The 12,065-nt window shown below is 42.7% G+C and overlaps 1 protein-coding gene across 5 annotated transcripts in view; it reads left to right on the top strand.

The window, feature by feature from the left end:
* Positions 1 to 1,780: 1,780 nt before the first annotated feature.
* Positions 1,781 to 12,065, top strand: part of LOC118359015 (discoidin domain-containing receptor 2-like) — a 53,425-nt gene continuing 43,140 nt past the window's right edge. For 4 of the 5 annotated variants that reach the window (XM_052480291.1, XM_035737144.2, XM_035737143.2 and 1 more), the window contains exons 1-2: positions 1,781 to 1,952; positions 9,229 to 9,310. The gene's annotated coding sequence lies outside the window, so the exon portion shown is untranslated. The remainder of the gene's footprint in view (positions 1,953 to 9,228; positions 9,311 to 12,065) is intronic. The other variant, XM_035737142.2, reaches the window with a different exon arrangement.

The raw sequence follows: 12,065 nt of genomic DNA on the forward strand, positions 1-12,065 counted from the left end.
CTCAGGAAATATAGTCTGTGGCTCCGAAGCGTCTCTGTCTCGCACACACCTCCTCTTACTTTTCCCTTCCTCTCTCATGTCCTCTTCTCTCTTACTAGCTCTCACTCCCGCTACAGTATGTCTGACAGAAGGTATTGATTGCGGTGATCGAGGGAAATGCGTAGGTAACACTTTCTTAATGTAAATGTTGAATTTGACTGCGGTAATTAACGATGTCTATTCTAGACGGCTATATTCCTTCAGGCAGATATGAAACATGACCATGTGCATAGAGGTTTAGCAGGCTGGACTACTGTAGTGTGTGTGTGCTTTCTTCATTAAGCCACCATGCTTTTCCACCATGAAGGAAATGAAACCTTTAAAGGGGAATTCCACCCTGTGATAATTATGATCCAAATCAAAATCAAATCATCGTACATCAGCTGAAATCTCAAAGTGCTGTACAGAAACCCAGCCTAAAACCCCAAACAGCAAGCAATGCCGGTGTAGAAGCACGGTGGCTAGGAAAAACTCCCTAGAAAGGCCAAAACCTAGGAAGAAACCTAGAGAGGAACCAGGCTATGTGGGGTGGCCAGTCCTCTTCTGGCTGTGCCGGGTGGAGATTATAACAACATGGCCAAGATGTTCAAATGTTCATAAATGACCAGCATGGTCGAATAATAGTAAGGCAGAACAGTTGAAACTGGAGGAGTAGCACGGCCAGGTGGACTGGGGACAGCAAGGAGTCATCATGTCAGGTAGTCCTGGGGCATGGTCCTAGGGCTCAGGTCAGTTGAAACTGGAGCAGCAGCACGGCCAGGTGGACTGGGGACAGCAAGGAGTCATGTCAGGTAGTCCTGGGTCATGGTCCTAGGGCTCAGGTCCTCCGAGAGAGAAAGAAGGAGAGAATTAGAGAACGCACACTTAGATTCACACAGGACACCGAATAGGACAGGAGAAGTACTCCAGATATAACAAACTGACCCTAGCCCCCCTGACACAAACTACTGCAGCATAAATACTGGAGGAGGGGTCAGGAGACACTGTGGCCCCATCCGAGGACACCCCCGGACAGGGCCAAACAGGATTGATTTGATTTGATAATTATGATCCTCACTATGCCTTTTATTTCCTGAGTCTGGCCAAAAGTTTTAGTCTACATCACAAACGGAACACTGTCTGTGATGATGTCATCAGGAGGTGACTGTCTCCTAACTCTTCACTAAGGTGGATCTCTTTCTATCGACTGAGTATAATGTATCTATGGGCTAAAAGGGACTCCGTGAACTGTTAAGTTATTATCATAGTAATAGTGCTGTTGTCTGGCTTGCAATTGTACATAATGTAAATTAAACAAATTCCAGTACAACAGTTGTCAGTGTACTAACAGTGTATTATCAATGTCATTACTATGGTGAATATAAATGTGTTTTTTTGTATTGTAAAATGGAACCTTATCAAATGTTTTTTCCAGTGTTGAATTGAAGTTATTCCATTTTTTATTTTGTTGACATTATTTGTCAACAGAATCTCATGTAATTTGTTCCACACAACAACCATAGGCAACATTGAATTAAAATGTCCTTTAGCTACCATGAGTTAGCTAAATCAGGCTGTCAAAAAAAGAGTTCTCCTAAAGGAGAAAAAAGCATTCTGATTGGGTACTGGGGTTTGACTTAATTGAAACCATATGTATAGCATGAGGAATTCTGGGATTTTGGCATGCCCCCAAGAATCCTCAGAATGTGATGTTTTTTTCTCTCTCTTTCTCTCCCTCCTCCCGAGCTCCCTTTTTTTCCAGGGGTGTCTTGCATCAGTCCATTGTATGTGAGAGGGACCTGAGCTGAGCGAGAGTGAACAGAGAGAATAGGCAGGCTTGGATTCTAACAGACTGAACTGGGGACACGGACACTCACAGGAATACTCCACCGCCTACTCGGAACAAATGTTTTGAAAGGATAAACTCTTTAAAAGTAAGTTTCAATTGTCCTTTTTCTCTCTAAAAAAATTTATCAAATATGACTTTCTTCTCCGTGTGTTTCGATGGTAAATGGATTGGGTTTCACTTGAAGCTAGATATATGCTTCTATTTTCTGTAGAATTGTGTCAGTACCTCACATTAGTCTAGGTGTCTGTGTTTTTAGTGTAGTTTTGAACCCATGTCCCATTTGCAAGAGAGAAAGAGAGAGTGTTGCTGTTTGCATGGCAGACTAGAATAGATGATAGCAGAGAGACATGATGCAGCCTTTCGCATATCCACACTTCACTGTGAAAGCACTGCTGCAATCCAGCTGCTACGCAAATGCCATTACACACATACTGCATAATACTGTTGCTCTTGTTTGAATTTGAAAAGGATTGTGCATTTGCTTGGGTTTTAATGTAGACTATTTGCACTTATCACAGAATATGATGGCATTTAAAAAATTACTCAATGTTGACTTAAATACAAAACCTAGGAGGCTCATGGTTCGCACCCCTTTTCATAGACTTACACCGTAATAATGACAACTTCTGGAGGACGTCCTTCAACTTATCAGAGCAATTGCAGCATGAACTGATATGTTGTCCACTCAATCAAAGGATCAGAGAATGATTATTGTACTGGAAGCATAAGCTACAGCTAGCTAGCACCGCAGTGCATAAAATGTGGTGAGTAGTTGACTCAGAGAAAATAGTTGAACAGTTTTGAACAAATAAATGTTTTTTAAAAATCAGTTTTTTCCTTTCACTTAGCTAGAAAATGCAGTTAGCTAGTTTAGCCTAGGCTATTAGCTATGTTGACTATGATGTTACTTTAGCTAATATGGTGACAATGATGTACGCTGTGTGTAGCGGTTATGATATGAAGGTTTGTCTTGGAGAGGTTTTTTTCGCCTGGTCACAGACAGCTGATGTATAGTGCATTGAAGTCCACAAGCGAAGGGAAAAGGTGAGAGGAGGAGAGCGCGTAGATGCGAGAAGGAATACAACAAGCAGTTTTGGGGGAGTTTGTTTTACAATGAGCTGTTTGTAATTGGCTACGAAAGGGAACTGTTTGGTGGGATCAGGAGTGTATTCATTCCCGTGATTCTGTTGGAAAAAAGTTTCTTAAACGGAACGAATACAAATACCTAAATTTGTCCAATAGAAACTCTCGTTTGGAATTGTTGGACTAATGACTACGCCCTTGATTAGCTAGATGCAGGCAAGAGTTTGCAAGGCAGTATTGAATGTGTCACTCTGTCAAATTCTTCTCTCGACCTGTGCACCTACGTTGTAGTCTTTCATTCATAGGCTCGGTTGTAGCAACCTCATGATGAGTACAGGGAAAATATCAGTACCATATTGTAGCCTAAAGCTATTGAATTGAACTGGGTGAATGGAATATGAATGACAGTCATCCAGTATGCTGTAGTACAAATAAGACCATACTCATGAAACATAATTGTCCTCATCTTAAATGGCACCGACTGCCACTTATCAGTGAAGCCATACATTACAGGAAGTTAAACATTTGCTTGCTAGTTACGTCAGTTTTTTACTACGTATTAGTCAATGGAGAATATAGCCTCACATATCCTATATATATATGTTTCATTGAAAATTCTTAGAAAATTTGTTCAGAAAAATAATGTTGTGCTTCCCAGCTGATAGGATATTGAAGGTCTTTGTTTTGGCTGGTGGAGCAGCAGTGAAACGAATGTAGAAATTGCTTGTGGCTTTTTCACTTTCATGCTGCCACTTCAAAGCCCAGAGAATTTGTTCTGCTTTGTTTTGGTGGGTGGTCATTCACTGTGTTTAAGAAAAGTTGAGCAACTTTTCACCACTTGAGTCCTGTCCCTGGACATGTTATTTTGGCTTGGTATTATCATACTACGATATATTATGTATTGTCATTTAGACTACGGCATGTACAGTATAATGCTATGGTCTCAAAGATTTCCTCATGGACAAACTTTGACCTCCTAGCCTGTAAAGAGCACACCATCCATATTTGTGTGTCAGTCTTTGTCCTCTTGTCATGCAGGCGGTATGTAGGTGTTACGTGGGTGTTATGGAGGTAGTATGTAGACGGTATGTATGAGGTATGTAGGTGCCCTGTGTTATGTGGGTGACATCCACACAGAGGCTAAATTCTACCATTTTTATATGGGGTTTGTAATAATAATACAGTCACTTAGCAGGAGACATTTTTATCCCAAGCAGTTATATATACACACAGACTCATACAGGCTCTAACTGGCTGAGCCATCTGAGCCACAGGTTAGTGGAAACGCCCCCAGAGTCATAAAGGACAGTTGTTCTAGAGAGGTCAAGGTGGGGGGAGCATGTGGTGTGACCCACTTAGCCATTCCTGGCAGTGTGTGTGTGGGTATGGAAGAGTGTGTGTTGAGCCGGGTTCATGACCTCACTGCTAGAAATAGCCAGCCTGACCTCTCTCTTCCAGCTCTCAACACGTGCTTTAACTTATCAGAGGAATGCACCGCAGGTATTTCAACGGCCCAGTGAACACACACAGCAGGTACTTCTGTGGCCCAGTGAACACACACACAGCAGGTATTTCTGTGGCCCCTTGAACCGCCTCAGTATGGCTTACATAGCAGTTTCTGTGTTAACATTGTGAGAATTAATATCAAGACCGAAGGTCCAACAGTCAGACATACAGTAAACCGACAATTCAGGGAATTGGCTAAAAACAATGTTTTGGTCAAGACAACCTACATGAAGCCTTATATTTATTACTGCTTTTAACAAAACAACAGACCAGGAGTCGCTACTCGCTGATGTCTTATGGGAAAATCCAGACCTTATCTCAGCTAGTCTCCATTCTCAGAGACGCAGACAGAGAGACAGACGCAGAGACGCAGAGAGAGAGACAGAGACGCGGACGGACAGGCAGAGACGCGGACAGACAGGCAGAGACGCGGACGGACAGGCAGAGACGCGGACGGACAGGCAGAGACGCGGACGGACAGGCAGAGACGCGGACGGACAGGCAGAGACGCGGACGGACAGGGAGAGACGCGGACGGACAGGCAGAGACGCGGACGGACAGGCAGAGACGCGGACGGACAGGCAGAGACGCGGACGGACAGGCAGAGACGCGGACGGACAGGCAGAGACGCGGACGGACAGGCAGAGACGCGGACGGACAGGCAGAGACGCGGACGGACAGGCAGAGACGCGGACGGACAGGCAGAGACGCGGACGGACAGGCAGAGACGCGGACGGACAGGCAGAGACGCGGACGGACAGGCAGAGACCAACCCTCATTAACCATTCAAAAAACAGTTAACGACAGACAGACACGCACAGACAGACACACACAGGCACAGAGACACAGACACGCACACACAGGTACAGAGACACAGACAGACACACACACAGAGACACAGACACGCACAGACAGACACACACACAGAGACACAGACACGCACAGACAGACACACACAGACACGCACAGACAGACACAGACACACAGACAGACACAGACACAGACACAGACACAGACAGACACACAGACAGAGGCCGCGCCACTTTTTTCCAAACAGTAAAATGACTTGACCAAAGAAAATACTATGCATGCAGACAACAAACTGACATTTTTAATGAAGAACTTAAGGTAAATGTCTTACAGTCAAAGGGCGATTATTGAAAATGCAACTGCTGTAAAAGCAGGTAATAAAACGGCATTATCTAACATTTGCCAAAATGCAGTTTGAGGGAAAACACTTCTGAACAGCCCACCTAATGTGAGCGGTTCCGTATGCGACAGAGATGAAAATCTCAATTAGAAACTTAGAAAGAGGGGGAATCTAATAGCAACAATGATGATGGGTTGCTAATATGACTAGGACTGTGGTTGGATTTTGGCTAGGCTATTTCAAAGTAAGGTTAGACCGTCGTCATTATTTTGAAGTAAAAGTAAAACATTTGGGTTTCAAACAATTATACTGCAAGCTCACATGGTAAAGTGGTGGGTGACTCGCTGATCGCCCGCCAACCGTTGACTAGGCTATAGCGTATGCAGTCGAATGGCGAATGGGAGGCGCGCTTTAATTAGGAGTTGAGATTGAGAAATAAAAATAGTAGCTCTTTTTAATCATGGCCGCCAAAGTTTTTAACACATGATTGCATTTAGAATTGTTGTTTGTTGTGCAATGACTGGGCTTAAAAAAGCATGTTTTACTTCAGTACCAGCTTTTTTGAGGAGCTTCTCTTGTGCTGTCTGACAGGTGATAGGCCATTCCTCTCCTTAAACTAGGCTCTTTATGCTGCGCGTGTTCGAATCTCATCACGGACAACTTCTGCATTTTAGCTAATTAGCAACTATTACTACTTTTTAGCTACTTTGCAACTACTTTGGAGGTTAGATAACCTTAACCCTTAAACCTTATGCTTAACCCTAACCCTTGCTAACGTTAGCCGCCTAGCTAAAGTTAGCCGCCTACCTAACGTTTCCCGCCTAGCTAACGTTTCCCGCCTAGCTAACGTTTGCCGCCTCGCTAACGTTTGCCACAACACATTTGAATTTGTTAGATATCATATGTTTTGCAAATTCATAACATATTGTAAGTACTGCAATTTGTAACATATTGCAATTCATAATATATCGTATGAATTGTAATTCAGAACATATCTTATATGAAATGGATGATGGACATCCACAAATGAATACTGTACTAAACGACACCTAACAAAACGTCTATTCTCGGCGGCTAACTAGTACTTCATTTCGATGTACTATTGTGATTCTTATAGGACAACTGTGAACTGATGGTTAGTATGCACAGTCACAGTCAGTCTCGTCCTATTCTAAGTACCAGTGTAGAGAAATATTACAACCACCTAAACATCTTTTCTGATTCGTGATCAATTCTGAGACAACTGTGCTGAAGTGGTCTCTTCCTGGTTCAGTTAAGTCCAGATAATGAGAACAGAATGAATAAATACATGAATAAAGATAACTACTTTGCTTTGAGTGGGAATATGCAGTGATTAAATGGGGAGAAGAAAGAGAAAGAGGGAAGAAAGGGAGCTGGTCTCTTAACGCCTCACACAGATGGATGGATTGGCAAGAACCTGAAAACAACAAGAACATTTTATTTCTCTCTCAGCTGTCTCTCTCCCTCTCTTTTGCTCCTTCTCGTGCCTAGTACTTAATAATAACATGTTGTTGTGTATCCGAATAAGTAGTACGATTTTGTATGATGTTCAGGGTCCAAGAAAACAGAATCATTCAAACTGTCTAAGTGTTCTGTGTTCAGGAATGTCTTTGGAGAGATGTATTTATTGAAAGCTTGAAACTACTTTGAAGTACCATAGTAATAGCACAGTAATTGTGATAGTAGTAGAAATGGCAATATTTGCAAGCAGCAGTAATAGTAGTTAGGGTTGGGAGGTAAACAGATTTTCATTCCATTTCTGTTCCATACCAGGTATACAGTATTACCGGAAGTGCACCCGAGGCACTATTTATTCTCTTTTTTTGGGACGCACAAAACATTTCAGGCTACAGGGATCTATGTCTATGTTGTGGCCAAGAAGCTTGATTATTGACATTTAGCTAGCAAGTTAGGGAAGCAAATGCATAGCTGGAGCCCTGAGCTGGATATAATTTATTTGACACATCTTAGATGTATTAGTTTTACTTCACTTATAAGCAGTGGTGTATGGTTTGGATTTTGGTATGGTTTGGATTTTGGTATGGTTTGGATTTTGGTATGGTTTGGATTTTGGTATGGTTTGGATTTTATTTTACAGTATTGCAAATCATCTGTTTTAGAAATACCCCATTATACGGTATAAATTCTATATCGCCCAAGCCTAGTAGTCGTGTTACATTTACAAGAAGTAATTGTGTAATTTATTGAAGTAGCAGTAGTTGGATTTTAATTGGTAGTATCGATATTAACGTGTTTAGTAGTATAGAGTTGAGATGGAAGGAGAAAGACAGTGAGAATGGAGCGGGTCTTGGGCTCTGACATGATTTAAACACCATGGGAGGAAATGGAAAAGGACTTCTTGGACCTGATAATTGAGTTTCCACATTTAACATCCAAAACTGAGGGTTAGGGCCTTGGAATCAGTTAAAAGCTTTATTTATCTCGCCCCTTTCTCTCCTACTTTGTCTTTCTCACTGTACTCTCCCTCTATCTCCCTCTCTCTTTCCCTCTCCCTCTCACTTTCTCTCATGTCTCATTTAACCCAGCTGGGTATCATTAACAGTGAATAGAGTCCAGATATTCTTACTAGTCAGAGAGAGGGTCACTAGTACCGGGGCTGGGAGTGACACCAACCGGGAGTGTGTGCACAAGTGTGTATTTGAACCCTACAATTGTGTTGTTGGTTTAGATTGCATCATGATGCGCAAGAAGTATGTGCGAAAAATGCTAATATCGGTCCCATGACTTGAAGTGGATTTGTTAGAACGTTAACATGTGGAAACAATGCAAGGGAAACTAAACCAAGGCATGGACTGCTTTCATACTTTGTCCATAGACTGCTTACAGGGTAAGGAAACCAATGTGTCATTTAGTAATTTGGGTGAACTACCCCTTTAACATTATCACCCTAAGTAGCACACCTGTGGCCCGCCCATGAATGTTTATAGTCTTCCCTTCACCTCGCTTCCAGATGTCACACGTTAACAGTACACATAATTCCTCTAATGACCAGGGAGAGAAGGGCTGTGGGTGTGTTTTTGTTCGCCTCTTGTTTACATCTGGCTTTGGATAGAAAGGCTACCTGGGGCGGCAGGTAGCCTAGTGGTTTGAGCGTTGGGCCAGTAACCGAAAGGTTGTTGGATCGAATCCCAGACAAATCTGTCGTTCTGCCCCTGAACACGGCAGTTAACCCACTGTTCCCTGGTAGGCCATCATTGTAAATAAGAATTTCTTCTTAACTGACTATACCAGTTAAATAAATCAAATTAATATTTGATTAGGGTGCTATGAGGGAATAGATCAACTATGAAATTAGCAGATAGAATTGAAGTCTATCAAATAACATGATTTAATCCCCTTTTTTATATATTTATTAATTATGCCCCTACCCCCCTCTTCCTTGGTGGAAGTATAACGTTTCTTTCCTAATCATACCCTTGAATTAATAAAAGTTTGAATTTAATAGCCCACTAATCACTACCAGATTGTCACGGTCTCTGCCCACACTGACTGAAGTTGGGAGTTAATTATAGCTTTCAGATAAACTCTCTTCTTTCTCTCTTCTCTGTCTAATAGTCTGTTTCACATGTGACACATACAGATGAACGTGGTACCTTCCGGCATTTGGAAATTGTTCCCGAGGATGAACCAGACGTGTGGAGGTCTACAATTATTTTTCTGAGGTATTTGACTGATTTCTTTTGTTTTTCCCATGATGTCAAGCAAAGAAGCACTGAGTTTGAAGGTAGGCCTCGAAATACATCCACAGGTCCACCTCCAATTGACTCACATGATGTCAATTAGCTTATCAGAAGCTTCTAAAGCCATGACATCGTTTTCAGGAATTTTCCAAGCTGTTTAAAGGCTCAGTCAACTTAGTGTATGTAACCTTCTGACCCACTGTAATTGTGATAAAATTAATTATAAGTGAAATAATCTGTCTGTAAATAATTGTTGGAAAAATTACTTGTGTCATGCACAAAGTAGATATCCTAACAGACTTGCCAACACTATAGTTTAACAAGACATCTGTGGAGTGGTTAAAAAACGAGTTTTAATGACTCCAACCTAAGTGTATTTAAACTTCCGACTCACAGTATAGGTTAGGTAGTTCATGCTACATTTAGTTTCTGTATATAAATATTTGGTCCGCGCACATCCTGAATACAAGAAGAAGAGAGGGGTGCCGAAGGGGAAACGATTGTGCCACAGTTTATATTATTCTTTGTTTATTAATGCAGCCTTCTCCTGGATCATGTATAACTACAAAAATACAGCACCTCCCATCCTAGGGGTTGACTGTTTCAGAGTGGGATGTGTGTTTCAAAGCAGGTTGTGTGTAGTGGCAGGTTGTGTGTTTCAGAGCAGGTTGTGTGTAGTGGCAGGTTGTGTGTTTCAGAGAAAGGTTGTGTGTAGTGGCAGGTTGTGTGTTTCAGAGCAGGTTGTGTGTAGTGGCAGGTTGTGTGTTTCAGAGCAGGTTGTGTGTAGTGGCAGGTTGTGTGTTTCAGAGCAGGTTGTGTGTAGTGGCAGGTTGTGTGTTTCAGAGCAGGTTGTGTGTAGTGGCAGGTTGTGTGTTTCAGAGCAGGTTGTGTGTAGTGGCAGGTTGTGTGTTTCAGAGCAGGTTCTTTGTTTCAGATCAGGTTGTGTGTTTTAGAGCCGATTGTGTGTAGTGGCAGGATGTATGTAAGTGGCAGGTTGTGTGTAAGTGGCAGGTTGTGTGTTTCAGAGCAGGTTGTGGGTAAGTGGCAGGTTGTGTGTTTCAGAGCAGGTTGTGGGTAAGGGGTATGGATGCCCCTTTAATCAAGGCTGACAGGTGATTTAAGGCTGCTATCATTGGCCTGCACATCTTTACTTCACTGTAATGGCCACTATTAAAGCTAACTAGCCTGCCTGGCTCACTAAACAGTCAGGGGCTGAGGGAGGGCAGATCCTACACACACATACTGTATATACACACACACACATACACACACAGAGAGAGATGCACACATTTCAGACTCTTATCATCTCTCCAGTCCTCCTCTCTCCAGTCCTCCTCCTCTCGCTCATGGCATACAGTAGCATGCAGTGATGTTGACAGTAGAACCAGCCAGGGCAGGGGACCAGGGATGGGGATGGGCTGTGTGTTGACTCTCCCGGCTCTCCCAGGGTGCAAGGACCATCACCCCTCTGTGTGACCATGAGAGGAAAGAGACTAAGTCTTTCCAAGAAAAAGCTAATTGTTTCTGCACCTATTCAACAGCACAACACCCCTATCCGGTTTGCTTTTGCAATGTGAGAATGTAGGATAACCTGGTTAGGGGCTACAACGTGTTTTTGTTACAAATTTCTCTAGGATTTTCCTCCCCTGGAGAGAGGTATGTGGGTAAACACACACGCACTCACGCACGCCCGCTGAAGCTGAATAAAGAGATCATAATTCCAGCCTCAGAAAGTCTGGTTTTCTGATGGGAGTTTCTTTCCTTGGCCACTTCCTGTTCTGAGCCTGGGGGGACCCAATAGTTTTGGAGAACAGACATTTTCCCAGCACCTGAAGCAATGGTCTAGTTTTATGATTCAGGAACAGCAGACTATAAATTAATACAATAAACTTGGATGAGCTCGGTATCAAGACGCACACATTTTGATCTAAACAGTCTTACTACAATAATTTGGACTATGTGGCTAAAAATCTGTCCATAATAAATAACAAGAAAGACAATGCTCCTTTTCAGCCGTTTCTTAATGTTAACTGGGCATTATTTTTTCAATTAGGACCCTTGTCCGTTAGAATGAGCTATGCATCTTCCACCTGCCGCCTTCCCGCCTTGACAGAAAAACAATTTTTAATCTTGCCAAAAATCTGCCCAGCATTTATTTTGGGCTTGTCACCTGCCTTCCCGCCTTTGGATTCACGCCCAGCATTATGGGCGAGCCTTAGGTGGCCTGGCCCGCCCTACCGTACCTCCTTGCCCGTCCAAGTAAAATATTGATCATTTATTTGATCGAGATGCATCAATCTCAGTTAAACCATCCGAGCGAGCGAAACAGCGCCCCCCTGTCTCAGTATGTGTAGATCATGTATATGATACTGTCTGGACCCTGTCATACTATTTCTGTCCAGACAGCATCAGATACATGGGCTACAAACAGAGGGGCTCTGTTTCGCTCGCATGCTTTCTCGGGTAATATATACTGAACAAAAATATAAATGCCACATGCAACAATTTCAATGATTTTGCTGACTTACAGTTCATATAAGGAAATCAATCAATTTAAATAAATTCATTAGGCTCTAATCTATGGATTTCACATGACTGGGCAGGGGCACAGCCATGGATGGGACTGGGAGGGCAAAGGCCCACCAACTTAGGAGCGAGGCCTAGCCAATCAAAATGTGTTTTTCCAAACAAAAGGGTTTTATTATAGACAGAAATACTCCGCAGCACCCCTCCCCTC

The sequence above is a fragment of the Oncorhynchus keta genome, chromosome 26, assembly GCF_023373465.1.
Source record: "Oncorhynchus keta strain PuntledgeMale-10-30-2019 chromosome 26, Oket_V2, whole genome shotgun sequence".
NCBI classification, from domain to species: Eukaryota; Metazoa; Chordata; class Actinopteri; order Salmoniformes; family Salmonidae; genus Oncorhynchus; species Oncorhynchus keta.